The following is a 12432-nucleotide window of genomic DNA, read 5'->3' as shown; positions in this document are numbered from 1 at the left end:
TATGGGGTTGCTTGAATCCTCGACATCGTGGTTCATCCGATGAGATCATCGAGGAGTATGTGGGAGCCAACATGGGTATCCAGATCCTGCTGTTGGTTATTGGCCGGAGAGCCGTCTCAGTCATGTCTGCATATCTCCCGAACCCGTAGGGTCTACACACTTAAGGTTCGGTGACGCTAGGGTTGTATGAATATGAGTATGCAGCAAACTGAATGTTGTTTGGAGTCCCGGATGAGATCCCGGACGTCACGAGGAGTTCCGGAATGGTCCAGAGGTAAAGAATTATATATAGGAAGTGTTGTTTCGGCCATCGGGAAAGTTTCAGGGTCACCTGGTATTGTACCGGGACCACCGAAAGGGTCCCGGGGGTCCACCGGGTGGGGCCACCTATACCGGAGGGCCCCGTGGGCTGAAGTGGGAGGGGAACCAGCCCCTAGTGGGTTGGTGCGCCCCCCCTGGGCCCCCCTGTGCCTAGGGTTGGAAACCCTAGGTGGGGGGCGCGCCCCACTTGCCTTGGGGGGCACTCCACCCCCCTGGCCGCTGCCCCCTTGGGAGATGGGATCTCCCAGGGCCGGCGCCCCCCCTGGGGGCCTATATAAAGGAGGGCAGGGGGAGGGCAGCCGTACCCTGTGTCTTGGCGCCTCCCTCTCCCCTGCTACACCTCTTCCTTCTCCAGCAATAGCTTGGCGAAGCCCTGCCGGAGTCCTGCTGCATCCACCACCACGCCGTTGTGCTACTCGATCTTCATCAACCTCTCCTTCCTCCTTGCTGGATCAAGAAGGATGAGATGTCATCCGCTCCGTACGTGTGTTGAACGCGGAGGTGCTGTCCGTTTGGCACTTGGTCATCGGTGATTTGGATCACGGCGAGTACGACTCCATCATCACCGTTCTCTTGAACGCTTCCGCACGCGATCTACAAGTGGTATGTAGATGCAATCTCTCTCCTATCACTCGTTGCTTAGATGAACTCATAGATGGATCTTGGTGAAACCGTAGGAAATTTTTTAATTTTCTGCAACGTTCCCCAACAGTGGCATCATGAGCTAGGTCTATGCGTAGTTCTCTATTGCACGAGTACAACACAATTTTGTTGTGGGCATAGATCTTGTCAACTTTCTTGCCGCTACTAGTCTTTTCTTGCTTCAGCGGTATTGTGGGATGAAGCGGCCCGGACCGACCTTACACGTACGCTTACGTGAGATAGGTTCCACCGACTAACATGGACTAGTTGCATAAGGTGGCTAGCGGGTGTCTGTCTCTCCTACTTTAGTTGGAGCGGATTCGACGAAAAGGGTCCTTATGAAGGGTAAATAGAAGTTGACAAAATCACGTTGTGGTTATTCGTAGGTAAGAAAACGTTCTTGCTAGAACCCAATTGCAGCCACGTAAAAGATGCAACAACAATTAGAGGACGTCTAACTTGTTTTTGCAGCAATTGTCATGTGATGTGATATGGCCAGAAGTTGTGATGAATGATGAATGATATATTGTGATGTATGAGATCATGTTCTTGTAATAGGAATCACGACTTGCATGTCGATGAGTATAACAACCGGCAGGAGCCATAGGAGTTGTCTTTATTTTTGTATGACCTGCGTGTCATTGAAGAACGCCATGTAAATTACTTTACTTTATTGCTAAACGTGTTAGCCATAGAAGTAGAAGTAGTCGTTGGAGTGACAACTTCATGAAGACACGATGATGGAGATCATGGTGTCATGCGGGTGACGAAGATGATCATGGAGCCCCGAAGATGGAGATCAAAGGAGCTATATGATATTGGCCATATCATGTCACTATTATATAATTGCATGCGATGTTTATTATGTTTATGCATCTTGTTTACTTAGAACGACGGTAGTAAATAAGATGATCCCTTCTACTAATTTCAAGAAAGTGTTCCCCCTAACTGTGCACCGTTGCTAAAGTTCGTCGTTTCGAAGCACCACGTGATGATCGGGTGTGATAGATCCTTACGTTCACATACAACGGGTGTAAGACAGTTTTACACATGCATAAACACTTAGGGTTAACTTGACGAGCCTAGCATGTACAGACATGGCCTCGGAACACAAGAGACCGAAAGGTCGAACATGAGTCGTATGGAAGATACGATCAACATGGAGATGTTCACCGATGATGACTAGTCCGTCTCACATGATGATCGGACACGGCCTAGTCGACTCGGATTGTGTAACACTTAGATGACTAGAGGGATGTCAATCTGAGTGGGAGTTCATTAAATAATTTGATTAGATGAACTTAATTATCATGAACTTAGTCTGAAGTCTTTGCAAAATATGTCTTGTAGATCAAATGGCCAACGCTCATGTCAGCATGAACTTCAACGCGTTCCTAGAGAAAACCAAGCTGAAAGATGATGGCAGCAACTATTCGGACTGGGTCCGGAACCTGAGGATCATCCTCATAGCAGCCAAGAAAGATTATGTCCTAGATGCACCGCTAGGTGAAACACCCATCCGAGAGAACCAAGATGTTATGAACACTTGGCAATCACGTGCTGATGATTACTCCCTCGTTCAGTGTGGCATGCTTTACAGCTTAGAACCGGGGCTCCAAAAGTGTTTTGAGCGACACGGAGCATATGAGATGTTCGAGAAGCTGAAAATGGTTTTTCAAGCTCATGCTCGGGTCGAGAGATATGAAGTCTCCGACAAGTTCTATAGTTGTAAGATGGAGGAAAACAGTTCTGTCAGTGAGCACATACTCAAAATGTCTGGGTTGCACAACCGCCTGTCCCAGCTGGAGATCAACCTCCAGGACGAGGCGGTCATTGACAGAATCCTTCAGTCGCTCCCACCAAGCTACAAGAGCTTTGTGTTGAACTACAATATGCAGGGGATGGTGAAGACCATTCCTGAAGTATTTTCAATGCTGAAGTCAGCAGAGGTTGAAATCAAGAAAGAACATCAAGTGTTGATGGTCAATAAGACCACTAAGTTTAAGAAGGGCAAGGGTAAGAAGAACTTCAACAAGAACGGCAAAGATGTTGCCGCGCCCAGTAAGCCAGTTGCCGGGAAGAAGTCAAAGAATGGACCCAAGCCTGAGACTGGGTGCTTTTATTGCAAAGGGAAGGGTCATTGGAAGCGGAACTGCCCCAAATACTTAGCGGACAAGAAGGCCGGCAACACTAAAGGTATATTTGATATACATGTAATTGATGTGTACCTTACCAGCACTCATAGTAACTCCTGGGTATTTGATACGGTGCCGTTGCTCATATTTGTAACTCACAGCAGGAGCTGCGGAATAAGCGGAGACTGGCGAAGGACGAGGTGACGATGCGCGTCGGGAATGGTTCCAAGGTCGATGTGATCGCCGTCGGCACGCTACCTCTACATTTACCCACGGGATTAGTTATGAACCTCAATAATTGTTATTTAGTGCCAAGTTTGAGCATGAACATTGTATCTGGATCTCGTTTAATACGAGATGGCTACTCATTTAAATCCGAGAATAATGGTTGTTCTATTTATATGAGAGATATGTTTTATGGTCATGCCCCGATGGTCAATGGTTTATTCTTAATGAATCTCGAACGTAATGTTATACATATTCATAGTGTGAATACCAAAAGATGTAAAGTTGATAACAATAGTCCCACATACTTGTGGCACTGCCACCTTGGTCACATTGGTGTCAAGTGCATGAAGAAGCTCCATGCTGATGGACTTTTAGAGTCTCTCGATTGTGAATCATTTGACACATGCGAATCATGCCTCATGGGCAAAATGACCAAGACTCCGTTCTCCGTAACAATGGAGCGAGCAACCAACTTATTGGAAATTATACATACTGATGTGTGTGGTCCAATGAGCGTTGAGGCTCGCGGAGGATATCGTTATGTTCTCACTCTCACTGATGACTTAAGTAGATATGGGTATGTCTACTTGATGAAACACAAGTCCGAGACCTTTGAAAAGTTCAAGGAGTTTCAGAATGAAGTAGAGAATCAACGTGACCGAAAGATAAAATTCTTACGATCGGATCGTGGAGGAGAATATTTAAGTCACGAATTTGGTACGCACTTAAGAAAATGTGGAATCGTTTCACAACTCACGCCGCCTGGAACACCTCAGCGTAACGGAGTGTCCGAACATCGTAATCACACTCTACTAGATATGGTGCGATCTATGATGTCTCTTACCGATTTACCGCTATCATTTTGGGGATACGCTCTAGAGACAACTACATTCACTTTAAATAGGGCACCATCTAAATCCGTTGAGACGACACCGTATGAATTATGGTTTGGGAAGAAACCTAAGCCGTCGTTTCTAAAAGTTTGGGGATGCGATGCTTATGTCAAGAAACTTCAAGCTGAAAAGCTCGAACCCAAGTCAAAAAAATGCGTCTTCATAGGATACCCTAAGGAAACCGTTGGGTACACCTACTACCTTAGATCCGAAGGCAAAATCTTTGTTGCCAAGAACGGATCCTTTCTGGAAAAGGAGTTTCTCTCGAAAGGAGTAAGTGGGAGGAAAGTAGAACTCGATGAAGTACTACCTCTTGAACCGGAAAGTAATACAACTCAGGAAAATGTTCCTGTGGTGCCTACACCGACTGGAGAGGAAATTAATGATGATGATCAAGGTACTTCGGATCAAGTTGCTACTGAACTTCGTAGGTCCACAAGGACACGTTCCACACCAGAGTGGTATGGCAACCCTGTCCTGGAAATCATGTTGTTAGACAACGGTGAACCTTTGAACTATGAAGAAGCGATGGCGGGCCCAGATTCCAACAAATGGCTAGAAGCCATGCGATCCGAGATAGAATCCATGTATGAAAACAAAGTATGGACTTTGACTGACTTGCCCGATGATCGGCGAGCGATAGAAAACAAATGGATCTTCAAGAAGAAAACGGACGCGGATGGAAATGTCACCATCTATAAAGCTCGACTTGTCGCTAAGGGTTATCGACAAGTTCAAGGGATTGACTACGATGAGACTTTCTCTCCCGTAGCGAAGCTTAAGTCCGTCCGAATCATGTTAGCAATTGCCGCATACTATGATTATGAGATATGGCAGATGGACGTCAAAACGGCATTCCTTAACGGTTATCTTAAGGAAGAGCTGTATATGATGCAGCCGGAAGGTTTTGTCGATCCTAAGAATGCTAACAAAGTATGCAAGCTCCAGCGATCCATTTATGGGCTGGTGCAAGCATCTCGGAGTTGGAACATTCGCTTTGATGAGATGATCAAAGCGTTTGGGTTTATGCAGACTTATGGAGAAGTCTGCGTTTACAAGAAAGTGAGTGGGAGCTCTGTAACATTTCTCATATTATATGTAGATGACATACTTTTGATGGGAAATGATATAGAATTCTTGGACAACATTAAGGGCTACTTGAATAAGTGTTTTTCAATGAAGGACCTTGGAGAAGCTGCGTACATATTAGGCATCAAGATCTATAGGTATAGATCGAGACGCCTCATAGGTCTTTCACAAAGCACATACCTTGATAAGATTTCGAAGAAGTTCAAAATGGATCAGTCCAAGAAAGGGTTCTTGCCTGTACTGCAAGGTGTGAGATTGAGCTCGGCTCAATGCCCGACCATGGCAAAAGTTAAAGAAGAGATGAGCGTCATCCCCTATGCCTCAGCCATAGGATCTATTATGTATGCCATGTTGTGTACTAGACCTGATGTAAACCTTGCCGTAAGTTTGGTAGGAAGGTACCAAAGTAATCCCAAAAAGGAACACTGGACAGCGGTCAAGAATATCCTGAAGTACCTGAAAACGACAAAGGACATGTTTCTCGTTTATGGAGGTGACGAAGAGCTCGTCGTAAAGGGTTACGTCGACGCCAGCTTCGACACAGATCTGGATGACTCTAAGTCACAAACCGGATACGTGTATATGTTGAATGGTGGGGCAGTAAGCTGGTGCAGCTACAAGCAAAGCTTCGTGGCGGGATCTACATGTGAAGCGGAATACATGGCAGCCTCGGAGGCAGCGCATGAAGCAATTTGGGTGAAGGAGTTCATCACCGACCTAGGAATCATACCCAATGCGTCGGGGCCGATCAAACTCTTCTGTGACAACACTGGAGCTATTTCCCTTGCCAAGGAGCCCAGGTTTCACAAGAAGATCAGGCACATCAAGCGTCATTTCAACTCCATCCGTGAAAATGTTCAAGATGGAGACATAGATATTTGCAAAGTACATACGGATCTGAATGTCGCAGATCCGTTGACTAAACCTCTTCCGCGAGAAAAACATGATCAACACCAGAACTCTATGGGTGTTCGATTCATCACATTGTAACTAGATTATTGACTCTAGTGCAAGTGGGAGACTGTTGGAAATATGCCCTAGAGGCAATAATAAAAGGATTATTATTATATTTCCTTGTTCATGATAATTGTCTTTTATTCATGCTATAATTGTATTATCCGGAAATCGTAATACACGTGTGAATACTTAGACCACAACATGTCCCTAGTGAGCCTCTAGTTGACTAGATCGTTGGTCAACAAATAGTCATGGTTTCCTGACTATGGACATTAGATGTCGTTGACAACGGGATCACATCATTAGGAGAATGATGTGATGGACAAGACCCAATCCTAAGCATAGCACAAGATCGTGTAGTTCGTTTTGCTAGAGCTTTTCCAATGTCAAGTATCTCTTCCTTATACCATGAGATCATGTAACTACCGGATACCGTAGGAGTGCTTTGGGTGTACCAAACGTCACAACGTAACTGGGTGACTATAAAGGTGCACTACATGTATCTCCGAAAGTGTCTGTTGGGTTGACACGGATCGAGACTGGGATTTGTCACTCCGTATTACAGAGAGGTATCACTGGGCCCACTCGGTAGTGCATCATCATAATGAGCTCAAAGTGACCAAGTGTCTGGTCACGGGATCATGCATTACGGTACGAGTAAAGTGACTTGCCGGCAACGAGATTGAACGAGGTATTGGGATACCGACGATCGAATCTCGGGCAAGTAACATACCATCTGACTAAGGGAATAGTGTATGGGGTTGCTTGAATCCTCGACATCATGGTTCATCCGATGAGATCATCGAGGAGTATGTGGGAGCCAACATGGGTATCCAGATCCCGCTGTTGGTTATTGACCGGAGAGCCGTCTGGTCATGTCTGCATGTCTCCCGAACCCGTAGGGTCTACACACTTAAGGTTCGGTGGCGCTAGGGTTGTATGAATATGAGTATGCAGCAAAACGAATGTTGTTCGGAGTCCCGGATGAGATCCCGAATGTCACGAGGAGTTCCGAAATGGTCCGGAGGTAAAGAATTATATATAGGAAGTGCTGTTTCGGCCATCGGGAAAGTTCCGGGGTCATCCGGTATTGTACCGGGACCACCGGAAGGGTCCCCGGGATCCACCGGGTGGGGCCACCTATCCCGGACGGCCCCGTGGGCTCAAGTGAGAGGGGAACCAGCCCCTAGTGGGCTGGTGCGCCCCCCTTGGCCCCCCTGCGCCTAGGGTTGGAAACCCTAGGTGGGGGACGCGCCCCACTTGCCTTGGGGGGCACTCCACCCCCCCTGGCCGCCGCCCCCCTTGGGAGATGGGATTTCCCAGGGCCAGCGCCCCCCCTGGGGGCCTATATAAAGGAGGGCAGGGGGGAGGGCAGCCGTACCCTGTGTCTTGGCACCTCCCTCTCCCCTACTACACCTCTTCCTCCTCCCGCAATAGCTTGGCGAAGCCCTGCCGGAGTCCTGCTGCATCCACCACCACGCCGTTGTGCTGCTGGATCTTCATCAACCTCTCATTCCCCCTTGCTGGATCAAGAAGGAGGAGACGTCATCCGCTCCGTACGTGTGTTGAACGCGGAGGTGCTGTCCGTTCGGCACTTTGTCATCGGTGTTTTGGATCACGGCGAGTACGACTTCATCATCACCGTTCTCTTGAACGCTTCCGCACGCGATCTACAAGTGGTATGTAGATGAAATCTCTCTCCTATCACTCGTTGCTTAGATGAACTCATAGATGGATCTTGGTGAAACCGTAGGAAAATTTTTAATTTTCTGCAACGTTCCCCCACAGATATATTTTTGGATCTACCGTGCTTCAGTAAAGAAAAATTTCTACGACCTACAATGGTGTTAAGCAGAACAGAGAAGGTCTAGAGAGGATTTTTTCAGAAACAGCAAGATACTACTGTATGGCAGACTAAAACTATGGATCTAGCCGCAAAAGGAAACTATCAAACCTAGCTAAGTTCAGTAAAAAGGCTAAGGTAAGGCAGAGAAGCACTGATGAACATAGACGAACACGGATGAACGCAGATGAATAGGACGCCCTAATGGAGATCTAGGGTTAAGGAAAGAAAACTCACCGGGTTCTTAGGAGCAACGGAGGAGAGTGCGGATCTCTGGAACGTTTCAGGTTGATGCAGCGGCCTGGTCGGTGCAGAGATGAAGGTCGACGGCGGCGACAGTGTTTGAGTTCGTCGGGTCGCGAGGAGGAAGACGAGGCGAAGATGCATGGGGAGAGAATGGAAAGACCCGCCGGCTTTATTTATAGGAAGAAATGGATAAGTGCGAGAATCGAGGAGACTGAAGCGGCAAAAGAGGGCGCGGTTGTCGCCTCGATCTTCGGGATACCATTAATGAAGGGAATCTTTTTAACTTTTTTACAGAGATGACGTCATGATGATCCGTTGCTGTGTCCAGAGGATGATGTCACGGTGGTTTAACAAAGTTTACAGGAGAAGACTTCATGGAGGTTTACGAGAAATGTAAGGAGATGTTCACAGAATTTCTTTAAGTATTGAAGATTGACATGAACTGGTTCAAATCAACCTGAGGCCTAATGTTGGGGATATAACTACTGAGCGTAAACCGCCCAGGAGGGGCCAGTTCACCTTCAACTATATTGAAGCCCACGAAGACCCAGAAGATGGCGCTTTACTAATGAAGCTTAGAGGCCCAGAGCCCAAAGGCGGATTAGGGCCCATAGTGGTAAACCTCCATGGTTATGTAACTTGTATTGTAAGTTAGGAAAGGAGAGACCGAGCCGGACACTTGTATGAGCCGGCCTCAGGACTCTGTAAACCGGCCGGGCATCAACCCATGTATATAAGGGGACGACCCGGCGGCGGTTCAGGGACAAGAAACAACAGCTCGAGAGACAGGCATAGCGTGTTTTGCTCCCTGGTTATCGAGACCTCAATAATTCCATCACAACTAGACGTAGGCTTTTACCTTCATCGAAGGGGACGAACTATTATAAAAATCCTTGTGTCCTTTGTCCGGTTTAACCCCTTTAAGCTAACCCGTCGTGATGGCTCCACGACTAAGTCCTTTCACGAGGACATCTGACGTGATATTTCCATGACACAATGCAATATGTTAAAAACTGTAAAACGCTCATGTATGTAAGGTATCTGAAGATAGTCATGATTCGGCTATGGGCTTTGACCTAGGGAGATGCTCGGGGATGACTTCGACATCCGAATCTGAGTCGTCTGTGAGAAATAATCTCCCCCTTTTTGGCGCCTCCACTTCTAGGTCTGCGGAAGCCGCCCTTTTCTTCCTCCTCCAGTTAGGGGGAGAGTTGTTCTCTTCATGCTCCTCCTCGCTTTCGTCTTCATCTCCCTCATGGGAGGAGAGGGCTTTGGATTCCCTAGACATAGTGTCCGAGGGACCTTTTCGGCGGGGGCCATCTTCGGCCTCCTTGCCCTTCTTCTTGGTCTTTTTTTCTGGCGCCTGGTACGGCGCCGAAACCAGCATCTCCGTTAGCAGAGGATCAGCGGGGCTCTCGGGCAGCGGAGCCAGACACTTGATCTGCTCCGCCTTCTTCGTCCAGCCCTGTTTCAAACATGAGAGTCTCAATACACCCTTGTGGTTTCAAGACTAAGCTATGTTTGGAAACTAAAAACTTACCGGAGTAGTTGGGTGGGCGCAGTTGAGGCCAATGTCGTCGGTTGTCTCCGGCCACGACTTCTGCTTCTGGGCCTTGAAAAGCAGCCTCTAGATATCTTCGTGCGTCGTGCCGAAGAATCGTTACAGGGTCTGCGGCCCTTCCAGATTAAACTCCCACATGTGGTGAGGCCAGTGCTGGCATAAAAGCATCCGGCTGAATAGTATCACCTAAACCACGTCGGTGAGGTCGGTGTCCCTCTTTATGATGGTTTTGATGCGCTTTTGTAGCATCGTCACCTCGTCCACTTACCCCCACTCCAAGCCCTTGTTGATCCATGACGCTAGCCGCATTGGGGGTCTGGATTTGAATTCAGGAGGGGCCGCCCAGTTGGCGATGCGAGGTTCGGTGATATAGAACCACTCCTGCTGCCATATTTTCACAGTCTCTACAAAAGCCCCTTTGGGCCAGGTGACGTTGGGAAGCTTGCTCACCGTCGCGCCACCGCAGTCTACGTGTTCCCCATCCACCACCTTTGGCTTCACATTGAAGACTTTGAGCCAGAGGCCGAAGTGGGGGGATGTGGAGGAGTGCCTCACACAAAACGATAAACGCCAAGATGTGGAGGAATGAGTTTGGGGATAAATCATGAAAATCAAGCCCGTAGAGAACATGAGGCCGCGGACAAAAGGATGAAGCGGAAATCCTAGTCCGCGGAGGAAGTGGGGGATAAATACCACCCTTTCGCCGAGCTCCAGGGTGGGGACGACTTGCTTCTTGGCAGGGATCCTGTACGTGATATCCGTACTCAGGTACCCCGCGTCCTGGAGCTCCTTGATGTCCTTATCCCTCATGGAGGAGGCTGCCCACTTGCCTTGAAGGCCGGATCCAGACATGACTGAAGAGGCTGGTGGCGGTGGGAGGTTTTGAGGCTCGGGCGCTAGAGCTCGGAGATAGGGAGGCAGAGATTGGAAGAAGGTGTTGGGTGGGAGAGATGAATCGTTACCCATTTATATAAGCCATGAATGCCAAGCGCCCACCTCCCTAGCCTTAAAACCTCGTCTGTTCCTGATGTAGGTATGCGCCGTAGTCGGTTGGATTACCCAAATAGCTTTGATATGCAATCTAGTATTAAGTGGGCACTATCTCTGTTTTGTCGAGACGTGGCAATGAGGTATGGCCTCGAAACACCGAACGGGGGGTGTGAAAACTGTTTGAAGTGCCGAAAGGGCAAGACTGACGCTTCGCCGGAAAAGTTGTCAGTAAAAGACATTGTTATCCCCTTCAAAAAAAAGACATTGTTATCTTTTTTTATATATATCCTGCCTTTGCGGCTAAGTGTTGTGTTTGTTGCGAAAAGCCTGATGCAATTCCTTTTACAGAAGAAAGTCGGTGTGTATTCTCTATGGAACCCGCGCCTTGCAATGCCGAAGACAATCTGAGCACCGAATATATCATCATTGAAGAGTAGTTCAGGTGCTACCGTGGGAGTCCTGGATTAGGGGGGTCCTTGGGCGTCCGGTCTCTTGATGTGGGCCGGACTGGGGTGCCGTCAAGATACAAGATGGAAGATTACCCCTCGTGTCCGATGGGAACTCTCACATGCGTGGATAGCAAGTATAGGTGTCCGAATATACTATTCATTTCTATAAAACCGACTTTGTACAACACTGCTAGGCTAGCTGTCTAGGGTAAGCCGAATCGATCCCGTGGTATATCGACTCTTGTAACCCCTATACCCTCGAATATAATCAAGCAGGAGTAGGTTTTTACCTCCATTAAAAGGGCCCGAACCTGAGTAAATACTGTGTCCCTTCTCCATTGTTACTATTGATCCTCAAACGCACAGGTTGGGTCCACATACCCGAGATCTGCCAGTTTTGACACCGACACCAGGCATGGGAAAGGTTGGAGGAGGGCGGTAGGAGGAGCCGGTCTGGGTCGAAAAATTGTGACCGGTCAATGACTAGGCGTCCCGCCCGGGCGTAGGAGGCGGGTTTGAGGCGCCTGGTTGTAGATGATCTAACATCACGAACCCATTAAATTTCGTCCATTTTACAGTTTTTTTGTTTTTTTTGGCCCGAACAGGTTCACTACTTTTTTTTTTAACACCAGTACAGACACAAGCGCTCATATACACGTGCATGCACTCACCCCTATGAACGCACACACGCACACCCTACCCCTGTGAGCGCCTCCGAAAGACTGAGCCGGCATATCATCTTGAGATTTACGAAGTCACCGTAGGCGCCTCGTCGTCGACGGGAACGTCTCCTCCCACTGAATGTGCATCGCCGGAAATCCTGAAATAAATCCAGAAATAAATGCGAGCACCAGGATTTAAACCCTGATGGGCTAGGGATACCACAGTCCCTCTAACCATCCAACCACAGGTTGGTTCGCAACAGGTTCACTACTGGCACGTAATATTTTTACAGGCGGCCCGCATATCAACCGCTCTGGCGTTATATCTATGGTTTGGCATTGCTTTACCGGACACAAACTCTATCCCCTCTGTCGCAATCTCCCCGTGTTGCAGCTACCACTCCCCAACTCTAGCG

Source organism: Triticum aestivum, chromosome 3B, assembly GCF_018294505.1.
Source record: "Triticum aestivum cultivar Chinese Spring chromosome 3B, IWGSC CS RefSeq v2.1, whole genome shotgun sequence".
Lineage (NCBI taxonomy): Eukaryota > Viridiplantae > Streptophyta > Magnoliopsida > Poales > Poaceae > Triticum > Triticum aestivum.
This window is presented reverse-complemented; position numbering follows the sequence as displayed.